Source organism: Stegostoma tigrinum, chromosome 28 (assembly GCF_030684315.1).
Source record: "Stegostoma tigrinum isolate sSteTig4 chromosome 28, sSteTig4.hap1, whole genome shotgun sequence".
Taxonomy (NCBI): Eukaryota; Metazoa; Chordata; class Chondrichthyes; order Orectolobiformes; family Stegostomatidae; genus Stegostoma; species Stegostoma tigrinum.
The window spans coordinates 17,222,610-17,237,136 of record NC_081381.1 but is presented as its reverse complement, the minus strand read 5'-3'; the positions used below and the strand labels follow the sequence as shown (position 1 = coordinate 17,237,136).

Genomic DNA, 14,527 nt, shown 5'->3' with positions numbered 1-14,527 from the left:
CCCCTCTTGAGTGAATACAGGCCCAGTTGAAATAAGCCTGTCCTCATGTTACAATCCTGCCACTCCGGTATTAGGCGAGCAAACCTCTGTTGCACTCCCTCTGTGGTACGTGTATCCTTTCTTAGGTAGGGAGATCAAACTGCACACAATACCCGAGCTGTTTTCTCAGCGAGGCCCTGTATAAAACCGAGACATCTGTCTGCTTTCTCTGATAAAGTCAGAAGCCACACGACACCAGGTTATAGTCCAGCAGGCTTATTTGAAACCACAAGCTTTTGAAGCGCTGCTCCTTCGTCAGCAGCACTTGAACCTGCTGAAGGAGCCACGGTCCAAAAACGCATGATTTCGTACCCGTTGGACTGTAACCTGGTGTCGTGTGACTTCTGACCTTGTCCACCCCAGTCTGACAGGGGCACCTCCGCATCCTGCCTTTCCTGATGACTGTGGTAGGGTTCCAGTTAAGCTGTAAGAGATTTCCTGGCAGTATTTCTAAGAAGGGCCAGGGAGCTACCCCTTGGGTCAACAATGGTCATCCATCAAACATCACGAAAACAAGTTGGAGATAATCTCATTGTACGAGTTTGCTGTGTGCAAATTGGCTTCCGAGTTTCCAACATTCCAACAATGGTTGCACTTCATAAATCCTTAATTTATTGCAAAGTGCCTTGAGGTATCCCGAGGCCATGAAAAGCCACAAGCAATGTAAACACAAGCTTTGCCCTTTTGAGGTTATATGGGTAGGGTCCCAACCGCTGAACCAGGAGGCCAGGGATCAAGTCCCATCTGCACCAGACGTGTATAATTACGTCTCTGAGCGCGTTGATCAGAAAAATAGGTTAATATTTTTAAAAAATCAGTGCTAGCTTTGTCCTTCCAACTGCAACAAATCTGCTGGGCACTATTGCTACGCTTGCTGTGGAAATGCAGCCTATCTTACTTAGTTATATAGCATTGAAAGGTTGAAGTGAGATGAATTTGGGCAACATACGGGGTAAAGGAAGATAAGAATGAGATTTGTAACAATGGAAGCAAGCTTTTTAAAAACAGGGATTAAGTGAATTAAGTCTGTTTATTAACTATTTGCACAATGATTGATTCATCAGGTCAGTCTTGGGTACAGCTATTAAAAGGCTTGGCTCTGCTTGCTTGTGTGTGTTACATACTGAAGTAATCATTTACTCCCTGAAATCCTTTTATCTGGTTTCCTTCAAAATCATGTTAAATGGTTGTATGGTAAAATGAAACAGGTTAACTGATTGGTCATGGGGTTTTCTGGTAAACGATTTGACTTTTGGACGACTGCTGCATTGGACGTTGATGTCAAAGGTAGTGGTACGCTTCCTGAAAGACTGGGCGCTAATTTTCTGGGTCTGAATTTTAATATGTGCTTTTGGGCTTGCACACCAATCGTGAGCCAGATTTTTGTATGTTATTTCAACCTGCTTCAGTTTTTAGGCCTTGTTTTGCTCGGGGGGCTGTAGCATGGGGGCTTGTGGTTTCTGCACTGGTTTTTGGAGATGCAGATTCAGTTGAAGGTCGGTTCAGGAAGGCAATGCTACGCTTTAAAATTACTTCAGTGAGAGTTGACGTCACGGCATTATTTACTGAGCTGTAATTTATATTTTCCAGCACCTTGCCACTGAAACTGAATAAAAACATTTGAAGATTGAGGCATATTTACATACAGCATTAGGAGATGGCAGAGGAGATTAGTGTTTCTTAAAGTAGAGCTGTTGCAATGTTGTTATGTGGACGTCAAAATGGAAAGAGCTTGTGTCTTTGGGCTATTGAGCCGGGGCCATTAAATATATTCCAGGCTGCGATAGGCTTTTAATCTGTAAGGGCATTGAGGCTTATGGGCAGGCCAGAATATTATCATTTCAGATTGTCAGAGCAGATCCAACGGGCCGAATGGCTTGCTTCTGCATTCCTGCATCTTCTGGTCCTTAAATGACTTTAACCCTTTGGGAGCCCCTGCTCAAAGCAGGTCAAGTACAGACCACAGGACTCGATCAGGACGTGTGCCTCTCCTATCTATTATTGATTTTTGTTAAGAGCTTGCTCACACATATAGGCACTCTTCATCCACGACTCGATGATGGCTTCTACCTCAGAAAGTCTTAGTCTTTGTAGACTGAAATCCCCGTGGACCTTATAATTTGAAGCAGTTGCCATGGTCTGATCTTGCTGCCCTAAACCCAATCCCTGCTGCACTCTGTTTAATGGGATTGTTCCCACGCAGCTGTGATACATAATGCTTTTAGACTCAGCATCCACTCAGCTCCTGCAGGTGGTTAGGTGATCAAATAGTTGTCATAGCTACCACAAGGAGAACTGTTTTTCTCGCTCCCCTCTGTTTGCCAATTACTCATCCATCCTGTTTGAAGCTGTGATGGGGCAGATGCAGCTAATCACCTCTGTCCAGACCCTCCACTAATTGGGAGCGGTGCCTCGCCTCTGAGCTGTTCTAGTGCTGCTCTGAAAACAATTAGATTGAGGCTCTTCAGACGGTCAGCGCTGCTGTGTGTGTGTGTGTGTGTGTGTGTGTGTGTGTGTGTGTGTGTGTGTGTGTGTGTGTGTGTGTGTGAATCTGAGTGCGTCTGTGCATATGTATGCGTGAGTGTCGGGGCTAATGACATTGAAGAGTGGTCTGAAATTCAGTTACAGTCATGCCTGTCATTTTGCTGATTTATAATTCCAGATAATCTGGAAACAAAAATGTTAAAATAAATTTCTTTAGTTCTATTATAATTGCCTTCAAATTTTAAATAAAATGTGTAGGTTATTGCGGTGACTTTGAAAAAGTATTGTCAATTCCTCAATAAAAAAGGACTGAAAGAACTGAGGATGCCGTAAATCAGAAACGGAAACAGAAATTGCAGGAGAGGCTCAGCAGGTCTGGCAGCATCTGTAAAGAGAAATCAGAGTTAACGTTTCGGGTTCCAAGGAAGGGCCACCGGACCCGAAACGTTAACTCTGATCGCGCTCCACAGATGCTGTCAGACCTGCTGAGATTTTCCAGCAATTTCTGGTTTTTGTCGTCAGTTCCTCCCTCTCTTTTTTTCTTTTGACCCTTTCTCTCTTTTATATATCATAAAACAAAAGGCATTTTGCCTGTTAAAATTGCCCTCCTTTTCGCCTTCAGTCTTCACTGTAGATTCTGAAATGCCGCAGTTTCTGACCAAAATTTTGACATGCGACAGGAACAAAAGCACTTTGTTGTTCTGTGGGAACCCTGGCCATGTTTTCTGATCATCTGACAGTAACTCAGTTACCCCAAGGGGGCTCCTGTCCATTTGAAAGATGGGAGACTGCAGGGGCTAGACAGGGCTACCATTCCACCCTCACAGTAGAGCACACTGTGGGGATACGAGTTCCAGAGGGTTAACAGTAGGTGTCTTTTCCCTAGGATGGGGGATTTCAAGACCAGGGAGCCCATTATTAATGTGAGTGAAGAGAGATTTTTTAAAAAGGCACGGGGGCAAATTTTTTACACAGAGGGTGGCTCGTGTGTTCATTGAACTTTGTGAGCAAGTTGTGGATGTGGGTACAATTACCACGTTTAAAAGACCCTTGAGTAAGTGCATGAATAGTAAGAGTTGGGAGGGATATTTCCCAGGAGCAGGTAGGTGGGACTAGTTTAGTTTGGGATTATATTCGGCATGGGCTGGTTGGACTTCTGTTTCCATGCTGAATGACTGTGCCCCAGAGAGAGTGAGAAAGGATTAATTGGTGGGTTCAGGTAGCTGCATTACAGCAAGGCGTACCTTGTTGTTGAATTTAGAAGAATGAGAGCAGGAGATTAGGAGAGCAGGACTAGACAAGGTAACTGCAGGAAGGATGATGCTGAGTGACTAATGAGTTCAGAACCAGGGGTCGCAGTCAAAGGAAACAGGGTGAACCATTTTGGATGAGATGAGGAGAAATTTCCATATGTTTTGCTTTCCAACACGAAATAATATAAGTGCAGAGCAGTGTAAGTCAGAATAGTGACTGATTAAGTGGCTTCAAAATTAGGACTGATTTCCATCTGATTCCCTGATCCACTTATACCTCCCATTTCGTGTTCTGACGGACATCGCCTGCAACGTCTCGGGCAGGATCCTCTAGTTAGACATGATTGAAAACCACGGTGCAAAAGGAAGCCATTTGGCCCATCGTATCTGTATCAGCTGTTCAAATGAGCATCATTACCTAGTGCCATTCTCCCGCCTTCCTGCCTCCACCTTTGCACGTAATGTCTGTCCAATCAATCTCTAATGCCCATGTTGAATGCCTCAATCGAACCTGCCTCCTCCACATTTACAGGTATTGCATTCCAAGCCCTAACTACTCACTGGAAATTTTTACCTGCATCACATTTGCTACATCACCTTAAAAGTAATTTTTGACTCTATCTATAGTACTACTAGGAACTCACCCATTGTAAGTGAGTAATTTGGAGTTGAAGTCGTATGAATTAATCAGCTGTTTACAATATTTTTGGAGTTGGTGTGGAGAGGTGTAAGCTTAAAGCTGCTGTGGACCTAGTGGACCATAGGACTGCCCTGTCTTTAGAGAGAAAGCAGCTGGTGCTGGTTTAACCTGAGGATCACCTCAGGAGAGCTTGAGAAAGAGAGTTAACCTCAGCAGGTGCAGGATTTGAATCCATGCTGTTGACATCACTGTTGGCAAACTAGCCATCCAGCCAACTGAGCTGACTGACCACCCCTCTGTTGATGAGGTGTACCCACGATACAGAATGGAGAACAGCTGGCATTATGCACCATCAAAACGGGTGCAAAACATAAAAATGAAAGGGGAATATGTGAGACCGTATTACTTTAGGAAATTATACATGAATAGCTGCTTTCAAATCAAGTGCCGCTACCAGTAAATTATTGCCATTGTGTGTGAGTCTCTACATCATACATTCACTGGAGTTTTGAAGAGTGGGGGTTGGAGGGAGAACTCCTGAAGTCTACAAAAGAATTGAAGTAGTGTAAGCTCAGCTGCGCAAAAAATTATTAATTTACATGCAAAAATGAAGCCTGATCATATAAATGAATGAACTATGGAATCCATGAGATGATTCCTTCCCCTGTGTATAATGCTGAACTCTATAAAGGGAGGATTGAAATGAGTTCCAGAGGGTTTGGTATTCAACAATTTATTAAACTGTGCTTAAATTCTGAGTCGCATATATACACGTTTTAAATGATAACTGTTCATTTTCCTCCATCTCAGTAAAGTGCAGCCTTATTACTTTAAATATAGTCTCAAAATGTCTGGATGAGATGATTGGAAAGCATTGTTTTCAATATCTTAGTGGCAATTTGGTAATCGCAATGTGCTAATGCAGCGATGTGCGGTCCTACAAATATCATGGAACGCTTACAGTGTCGTAACAGGCCATTCGGCCCAACAAATTCATACCATGAGGTGATGGCCTAATGGTAATATCGTTCGACTGTTGACCCAGATACCCAGATAATGTTCTGGGGACCTGGGTTTGAATCCTGCCACGGCAGATGGTGGAATTTGAATTCAATAAAATATTTGGAACTAAGAATCCAATGATGACCATGAATCATAGAACATAGAACAATACAGCACAGAACAGGCCCTTCGGCCCTCGATGTTGTGCTGACCTGTGAGCTAATCTAAGCCCCTCCCCCTACACTATCCCATCATTATCAATATGGTTGTCCAAGGACTGTTTAAATGCCCTTAATGTGGCTGAGTTAACTACATTGGCAGGCAGGGCGTTCCACGCCCTTACCACTCTCTGAGTAAAGAACCTGCCTCTGACATCTGTCTTAAATCTATCACCCGACAATTTGTAGCTATGCCCCCTTGTACAAGCTGAAGTCATCATCCTCGGAAAAAGACTTTCACTGTCCACCCTATCTAATCCTCTCATCATCTTGTATGTCTCTATTAAATTCCCATTTTAGCCTCCATCGCTCCAAAGAGAACAGAAAATTGGCAATTTTTGGAAAAACCCATCTGGTTCACTAATGTCCTTTAAGGAAAGAAACTGTCATCTTTACCTGGTCTGGCCTACATGTGACTCCAGACCCACAGCAATGTGGTTGACTCTTAATTGCCCTCTGAGCAACTAGGGATAGGCAATAAATGCTGTCTAGCCCACAACCCATAATACAGGACCAACTCGCTGGAGAGCATCCCACCCAGACTCACCCGCCTACCCTATCACTGTAGGCTGCATTTCTGATGGCGAATCCACCAACCCCACATGACCGTGGACACTGTGGGTAATTTAGCACGGCCAATGCATCTAACCTGCACATCTTTTGGACTGTGAGACGAAACCGGAGCACCCGGAGGAAACCCACGCAGACACGGGGAGAATGTGCAAACTCCACACAGACAGTCGCTCAAGGGTACAATCAAACCCCAGGTCCCTGGTGCTGTGAGGTAGCAGTGCTAACCATTGAGCCACCGTGTCACGCTGTCCTTGTGATGTTGACATGCTCTGTGTGTGTTTCAGGTCCCCATGTAATTGTTAGAACAATACAGAAACAGGCTGAAGACGCTGCCGAGAATTAAGGAGTTAAATATTCAAAATTCATTTCGAAAGATTTTCAGCATAGCAAGGGGTGACAACAGAAATTTAAAAGTAAATATTCCAGTAATATTTCAATTCTAACTGCATGTGGCACCTCGGTACACTAATAAAAAAATACATGCTTTATTCTCCAGTGATTATTCACTGACAGAATTTGCTTGAATTTTATTGTTCCCCAATTTCATTATGAAAAATGAACTGGCGTCTCCAATATTTGATTTTGTGGAAGATGATGAACTGAATCCAATTCAGATCTCTCAGGCAAAGTTTTATGAACCAGGCGTCAAGGTATTTTCAATCAGGGTTTACCGTGGAAAAGCTGCTTCATAAACAGGCTTCTTTCTGTCTCCCCCACTTAGAAGTGAGTCATGGTCAGTGTCTAAAAGGAGGGAAGCAATACATCCATCCAAAACAGGGAGGGGAGAAGCTCCCAGTGTTGGGTGGGCTGAGGGTATTGGGTTTGCAATTAATCAGCAACATGAGTGCACCTATTGGACTTAACAAAGCATTCCAGGTTTGAGTATTGCGTGTGTTTTGATTTTCAAAGGCCCCTTCTCTTCTCAAGCTATCTTTAGCCCAAATGCTCACTTGTCAACCCTTCAATCAGGTTTACTTGCGCACATACATGAGACATCTGGCCTCCCTGAAGATTGCAGCTGAGCCTCTGAGCTTACAAGCTGCTTCGCTACATTTGGTTCTGCTTTGTGCAAGTCCATTATTGCATTGAGCTTCCCTTCTGGGAAAGCCTTTGGCAAATGGTGTTAAGAGAGCTGATGATGACTCTTCTTAGAAGCGACAATCCCACGTCGATTGCAGCTCGACCCTGCCTATTTTTTAACAAAATGAGAGAGCTCCACGTTTCTCTCAGAAGTTTGCATTCAGAGCTCCTTCAGAATACTGGAGCCTTACTTCCATTCTGCCAGTTCTCTTGTCGTGCAGAACCGTCGAGGGAGAGTCGCTGGATAAAACTGTTTCCATATTTCAGTGTAGTGGTAGGAATTGTAAGAACTGGGAACGGGAGTAGGCCATTCAGTGCCTCGAGCCTGCTCCATTATTTAATACAGTCATGGCTGATCTCATCTCAGCCGCAACTCCACTTTCCCATAACCCTTTTAACCCATTAATAATTAAAAATCTGTCCATCTCCTCCTCAAATTTACTCAATTTCCCAGCAGATTCAGGGGCAATGAATTCCACAGATTTGCGATTTTTTTGAGAAAAGTGATTTTGTCTCGTCTCAGTTTTAAATCTACTACTCCTTATCCTGAAACAGTGACATCTCATTCTAGATTGCTCTACATGAGGAAACATCCTCTCTGTGTCTATTTTGTCAATCCCCTTTTGCAGCTTATGCCTCAATTAGATTTCTTCTCATCTTTTTAAACTCTAACAAGTGCAGGCCTAACCTGCTCAATCCCTCCTCATAAAACAAGCCTTTCAACTCTCCCCATGGGGTGCACTTTCATAGTTCCTTGAAGGTGGACTCACAGGTAGACAGGATAGTAAAGAAGACACTTCAAATGCTTAAACCCGTCATCAGAAAAGGGTCTAGGCCCGAAGCGTCAGCTTTTGTGCTTCTAAGATGCTGCTTGGCCTGCTGTGTTCTTCCAGCCCCACACTTTGTTATCTCGGATTCTCCAACATCTGCAGTTCCCATTATCTCTGACTTCATATGCTTGCCTTTATTGATTAGTGCATTGAGTATAGGAGTTGGGAGGTCATGTCACAGCTGTTTAGGATATTGGTGAGGCCTTGTTTGGAATACGGCGTTCAATTCTGGTCTCCCTGCTATAGGAAAGATGTTGTGAAACTTGAAAGGGATGCCAAGAAGATGTACGAGGATATTGCCAGGGTTGGAGGATTTGAGCTATAGGGAGAGGCTGAATAGGCTGGGGCTATTTTCCCTGGAGCATTGAGGCTGAGGGGTGACCTTATAGAGGTTTATAACATCAGGAGGGTCATGGATAGCGTAGTTAAGGCCTTTTCCCCAGGGTAGAACAGTCCAAAACTAGAGGGCATTAGATTTAAGGTGAGAGGGGAAAGATTTAAAAGGGACCTAAGGGGCAGCATTTTCACACCGAGGATGATGTATGTATGGAATGAGCTGCCAGCGGAAGTGATGGAGGTCGGTACAGTTACAACATTTAAAAGGCATCTGGATGGGTACATGAACAGGAAGGGTTTACAGGGCTGTGGGCTAAATGCTGGCAAATGGGACGAGGTTAATTTAGGATATCTGGTCAGCATGGACGAATTGGGCCAAAGGGTCTGTTTTTGCATTGTGCAACTTTTATGACTGTACAATTGTGAAGTGAACCTTCTCTGAATTGCTCCAATGCAGCTACATCCTTTAAAAGGAAAAGATAAAGAACAAACAGAGAAAGCAGGATTTGCTTTCAGCACTGGATGACATCTGTTGACCCTGCTCTGTGACCTTGTTTTACGCAAATACTGTACTTGATCCTAATTTCCCGTGTGACGGGCTGGTGTCTCTCATGCTTTACTTGGTGAATGAACACCCCTTTAAAATGGAAAATGTTCCTCTGGAAATAAATGCAGCAACATAATAATGGTAAAAGTGTAGTAAATAATTAGAGCAGATATGAACATGCCTAATTTAACCATTAGGTGTGGTGCTTCACTTCCTGAATACCGTCAAGTAAAATTCCTGATTATGTATGCGGCAAACTACAAATTCCTGAGGCAAGCTGCAAATTATTCCATATAATAGAATCATAGAATGCCTACAGTGTGGAAACAGGCCCTTCGGCCCAACAAGTCCACACCGAATGTGATCTTTAAAGGTTTTCCGATGCAGATGTTTATCCAAAGACAGTTGTAAGTGGTTTTGTAATTATTTAGAAGAGGGGATTGGTCAAAACCTAGGCAGAAAGATGAAATAAATGTGTTGCTTTAATGTGTTCAGAGATGCCGTTGAGGAAAATCATGAACCAAACATCATTGCAGAAAAATTGACCTCCTTAAAATGAAAAATGGATCATTTTCCAACAAAATGTTTCAGGGGAAGCCAGATAACTGCACAAGGGAGAAAGGAACAGGAGATGCTATGCACAAAGGGAAGTTGGTAGATGTACAACACTTGGAATTGCAGAGCTGCCATCTAAAAGTTTATTGAACAGCGTAGACGCTCATGAGGTACAGGGTTCCATGCCAGCATGGATCAAAGATTGACTGACAGAAAACAGAGGGTGTGCATAAATGGGTCTTTTTCTGATTGGCATGATGTGATGAGTGAGGTCCCCCAGGGGTCTGTGCTGGGGTCTCAACTTTGGACAAATTATGTCAATTATTTGAACAAGGAGTGCTGAAACAGGCAAGGCAATGCTAGCTAAATGTGTGGTTGGCATGAAGATTGGCGGGAAAGTATGCTGTGAAGAGGAAGTAATGAGATTGTGCTATTTGTGACTGAATTAGTGTGTGTCCTTATGCAGCAAGACCTGGACATATCCAAGCTTGAGCCAGTGATTGGTAATGGTTGATACATAACAATATGCTGGTAATGACTGATAATGTATAACAATTGCAGCAGGCAAATGACAGGTGATGGGCACCTCCAACAACAGCGAATCTAAGTTTCCCCTTGACACTCAGTGGCATAACCATCACTGAATTCGCTCGCTGTCAATGTTCTAGAGGCTACTATTGACCAGAAGCTGAATAAGCCAGCCCTATAAATAAGGTGGAGGTGCAGGTGCAGTCCAGAAGCTGGGAATTCTGTGGTACGTAACTCTCCTCCTGACTCCTGAAATCTGTCGGCCATCAACAAGGCACAAATCAGAACTCGGGAATGTGATGGATTATGCTGTACTCTCCTGGACAAGTAGCTGGCCCTTCATGGATTGCAGCAGTTCAAGGCAGTGGCTGTGTAATGCTTCCTCAAGGAACAGATAATTTGTGGTGACCCAGCCAACAGGAGCCCACGTTCCTGTGAAATAATGGATAGAGAGGAGTGAAACCATGCATCCTGTGTGTTGACGGCTTCCCTGATTAAAGATTTGCATTTGCACACTATTTTGGACCAATGTGTAAGAGGCATACCGTAGCGCTGTTACACTCCTGATTATTCTAGTGTTCATCGTTGGTTTCCATTTTGACCCTCGTTTTCTTTTTCTCTTGTTTATTCATTCACGAGATGTGGGCATTGCTTTTAGGCAGCATTTATTGTCCATCCCTAATTGCTCAGTGGGCAGTTAAGAGCCAACCACATTGCTGTGGGCCTGGAGTCACATGTAGGCCAGACCAGGTAAGGATGGCAGTGTCCTTCCTAAAGGGCATTAGTGAACCAGATGGGTTTTTTCGACACTTGACAATGGATTCATGGTCATCGTTAGATTCTTAATTCCAGATATTTTTTATTGGATTCAAATTTCACCATCTTCCGTAGTGGGACTCGAACCCAGAATGTTGTCTTGGCCTCTAGATTAGTGATCCAGCGATAATACCACGAAGCTATCATGCCCCCTCTTGCTGAGAGCTTCAAGATGGAAACAAGTCCATAAATCCTCTCCTGTATCACATTATGGTGGTGGTCCTGATGGATGGTCTAACCAGCTTGCGGTTACAGTAAACATACTCCACATGGTGCCACAGCCCAGAGTGCTCTCGGGTGGAAGGCCTGAAGGAGGGTTTGTGAACTCGATGACAGTTCTTTCCGTATGAGAAGAACGAGTTATTGCAAAGTTATAATTACCGGGCATTGGTGTCAAGCAATGGGTGGTGAATGTATTCAGTATCCACTTAAGCTCTCATGTCTGAGATTTTGACCAAGAGAATTAAAACCTGTTAGGTTGAGTTCAAACGGGAGAAAACTCAGTGAAAATGCATTGCGTTGGTTTAAAATCCAATGTTCTGTGTTTTAACTTGTTAAAATGATTGCTCTGAAATATCTAGACCTTATGAGCACCATCCGTCCTCCAAGTGAAAATCCAAAAGGTGCACCGTCTGCTTTTTCATCCCTTATTTGTGGTCTGAGTACATTGAAGATAAAAGATATTGAGCCCATCTTGCCTCGAATATCTCTCTCAAAGTGATGCTGATAAGGCTTCCAGGAGAATTCTTTTTGATCTTCTTTTCGTCTCTCCAAATAATTGTGGATTCAGGGTTTACTGTTGATCTGCATGTCCAGCATCCAACCTTCTAAACATTTCTCCCACTGTTCAAAACTGACCCGATTAAAATAGCACGGGCAGAGATTTGCATTTATCTACAAACTGCAAGGCACTAAAATTAACAAGGACTCTGTGTGGGTCGGAGACCTATGATTTTAAGGCCATCATTTTAGGTTTTATCAGCTAGCTCTGTGCATTTAAGTTCTATCTTCACCAGCTCCATGCTGCACTTTGGAGGCCTTAAGGAGTTAAATTACGTTGTAATCCGATTTTCACCTTGTAAGTTAAATTGAGCTCTTTGGATTTGGAACCTCAGTTTGCCCTGGGGATTGCAATTTGAAGAGGTTAATGTCTTTAGCTTAATTTAATTACGCTTAACAAACCTTGTGATGTGGGTTTTGGTAACAACAGCAAAACATGATTACAATCATTTGTCTCTTGTTTTCTCCCCCTTAATGGTTGCATGTTGAAAAGACCCACAATCATCTGGTTTTGCCCAACCAAGGTTTCTATCTAAATGGGGTCTGGTTACCAATTTATGGTCTAGCTTGTGTCATTAGCACAACATTACTGGTGCAAATAAAGCCTGCTTATCTACAATAAGAAGATGTGCTTTTACTTTTGTTCTGAAAAATTGAGATAATAAGTGGGAATTCTAATATCTGTGTTGGTAGCACTCTCGCCTGAGTTGAGGAGCTTGTGAGTTTGCAGCTTAATTGAGCTCAAAAGCCAACAACCATGCAGTGCGGATAGAGTGCTGTCTTGTCAGAGGTGACTTCTGGATGTGTCATTCAACTGCTGTCTTTATTAGACGTCAAGGAAGGGGCTGGGGGTGTGCTGCTGTAGGTGTACCCCTGTGGTCCTGACAAATATTTATCCATCAACCATAGTTTATTAGTGAATATGTAGGTGAATCTCTTGAGATAAGCTGTGATACCACCGTGACCTCCATGATCAAGGTGTTGATGTTCTGCCCAGAAATCTGAATGTGCACATATTGGAACATGTTGCTCTGCTTTCCTCACCATCATGGCCTGAGAGTCATAGAGCTGTACAGCATGGAAACAGACCCTCCAGTCCAACTCGCCCAGATACCCTAAATTAATCCAGTCCTATTTACCAGCATATGGCCCATATCCCTCTAAACCCTTTCTATTCACGTACCCATCCACATGCCTTTTAAATGTTGTAATTGTACCAGCCTCCTCCACTTCCTCTGGCCAGTGTGACAATAACAGTGTTCAATTGGCATGACATCCAGGGTCGAAGGGCCTGTTCTGCGCTGTATCGTTCAATGGTCTATAATTGTCAACAAGAAGCCTGGCCCAAGCTTGTATCAAGAGCAGAAAAAGATCAATCACTGAACAATTGAGCTGGTCTTTTAACTCATTGTCGTTAATGAGACTGTGTGTGATAAGATTCAAAAGTATTCCATTAGCCATCTGGAGGTTATGAGAGGCTCTGGATGTGCAAACTTTTCTTCCATTTTCAAAATTTGACAAACGTTCTTAAGAGTTGAAGAAAGTTGATCTGCAGTGTGACTAATGTGCACACGTGTACACACACTTGCACAGATTGAGACGCACCACACACACACACACACACATACATACATACACACACACACTCTCACTCTCTCCCTCACACACGCTCTCACATACACACACTCTCTCTTGCGTACGCACACACACACACTCTGTCTCTCTCCACTCTCGCACGCACACACACACACTCTCTGTCTCAGTCTCCCTCTCTCTCTCTCTCTCTCTCTCTCCCCCCCCCCCCCACACACACACACACACACTCTGTTTCTCTCCACTCTCACACACCCACACACACACTCTGTCTCAGTCTCTCTCTCTCTCTCTCTCTCTCTCTCCCTCTCCCCCACCCACCCACACTCCTGCACACACATACACACACACACACACACACACACACACACACACACACACTCCCTCTCTCGCTCACTCCCTCTCTCCCTCTCTCTTACACACACACTCCCTTCTCACACACACTCACTTTCTCTCGCACACGCACGCACGAGTACACACATTCTCACAGACCGTCTGTCAAACACATACATGCACGTGCACACATGAGCACACACATTCTCAGCCTCTCTCTCTCGTGCACGCACACCTCTCACACTCACTCTCACACTCGCACACACACTCTTTCTGCCACTCTCTCTCCCTCACTCACTTACTCATTCTCTCTCTCACTCACTCACAGAGTCAGAGAGCAAAACAAAACTGTGGAAAGTACATATCTGGAGGCTTTAGAGCTAGCTGCAGATATCAGATAATAATCTCTACAAACGCAATGCTTTTAAACATTAACACCACCTCCAAATTGATTGGAGATAATTCACTGGCTTCCCCCAGTGTGTGGGTCAAATTGATTTTCAGGATGAACGTATAAACTGAATAAAGTAAGATAAGGAGCTCAATAAATTAATACCTGAAAAGCTGCAGACTGTTCTGTTCAGTGACTTGGAGATCTTCTGATTCTATTTCTGGTTTTTTGTTTAAAAATCACAAAAGCCTACAGCATGATAATGGTGATCACAGTGTGTGTCGGGCATTCAGCTTCAGTAATTGTCATGTTACTGTTGCTGAGTTCTGCCACATCTATATCTCCTGCCTGTTCCCCGTGCCTTTGGACATTGTTTTTTTTACCTTTCATTCCTGAGATGAGGGCATCACTGGCCAGGCAGCATTTATTGTCTATCCCTAATTGCCCAGAGGGCAGTTAAGAGTCAACCACGTTGCTGTGGGTCTGGAGTCACATGTAGGCCAGATCAGGTAAGGATGGCAGCTTCCTT

The 14,527-nt window shown here is 43.7% G+C and overlaps 1 protein-coding gene across 1 annotated transcript in view; it reads left to right on the top strand.

The window, feature by feature from the left end:
* The window catches only part of noc2l (NOC2-like nucleolar associated transcriptional repressor), a 220,264-nt gene that overhangs the window by 166,039 nt on the left and 39,698 nt on the right, over window positions 1–14,527 (top strand). The gene's annotated exons all lie outside the window — the stretch shown is intronic.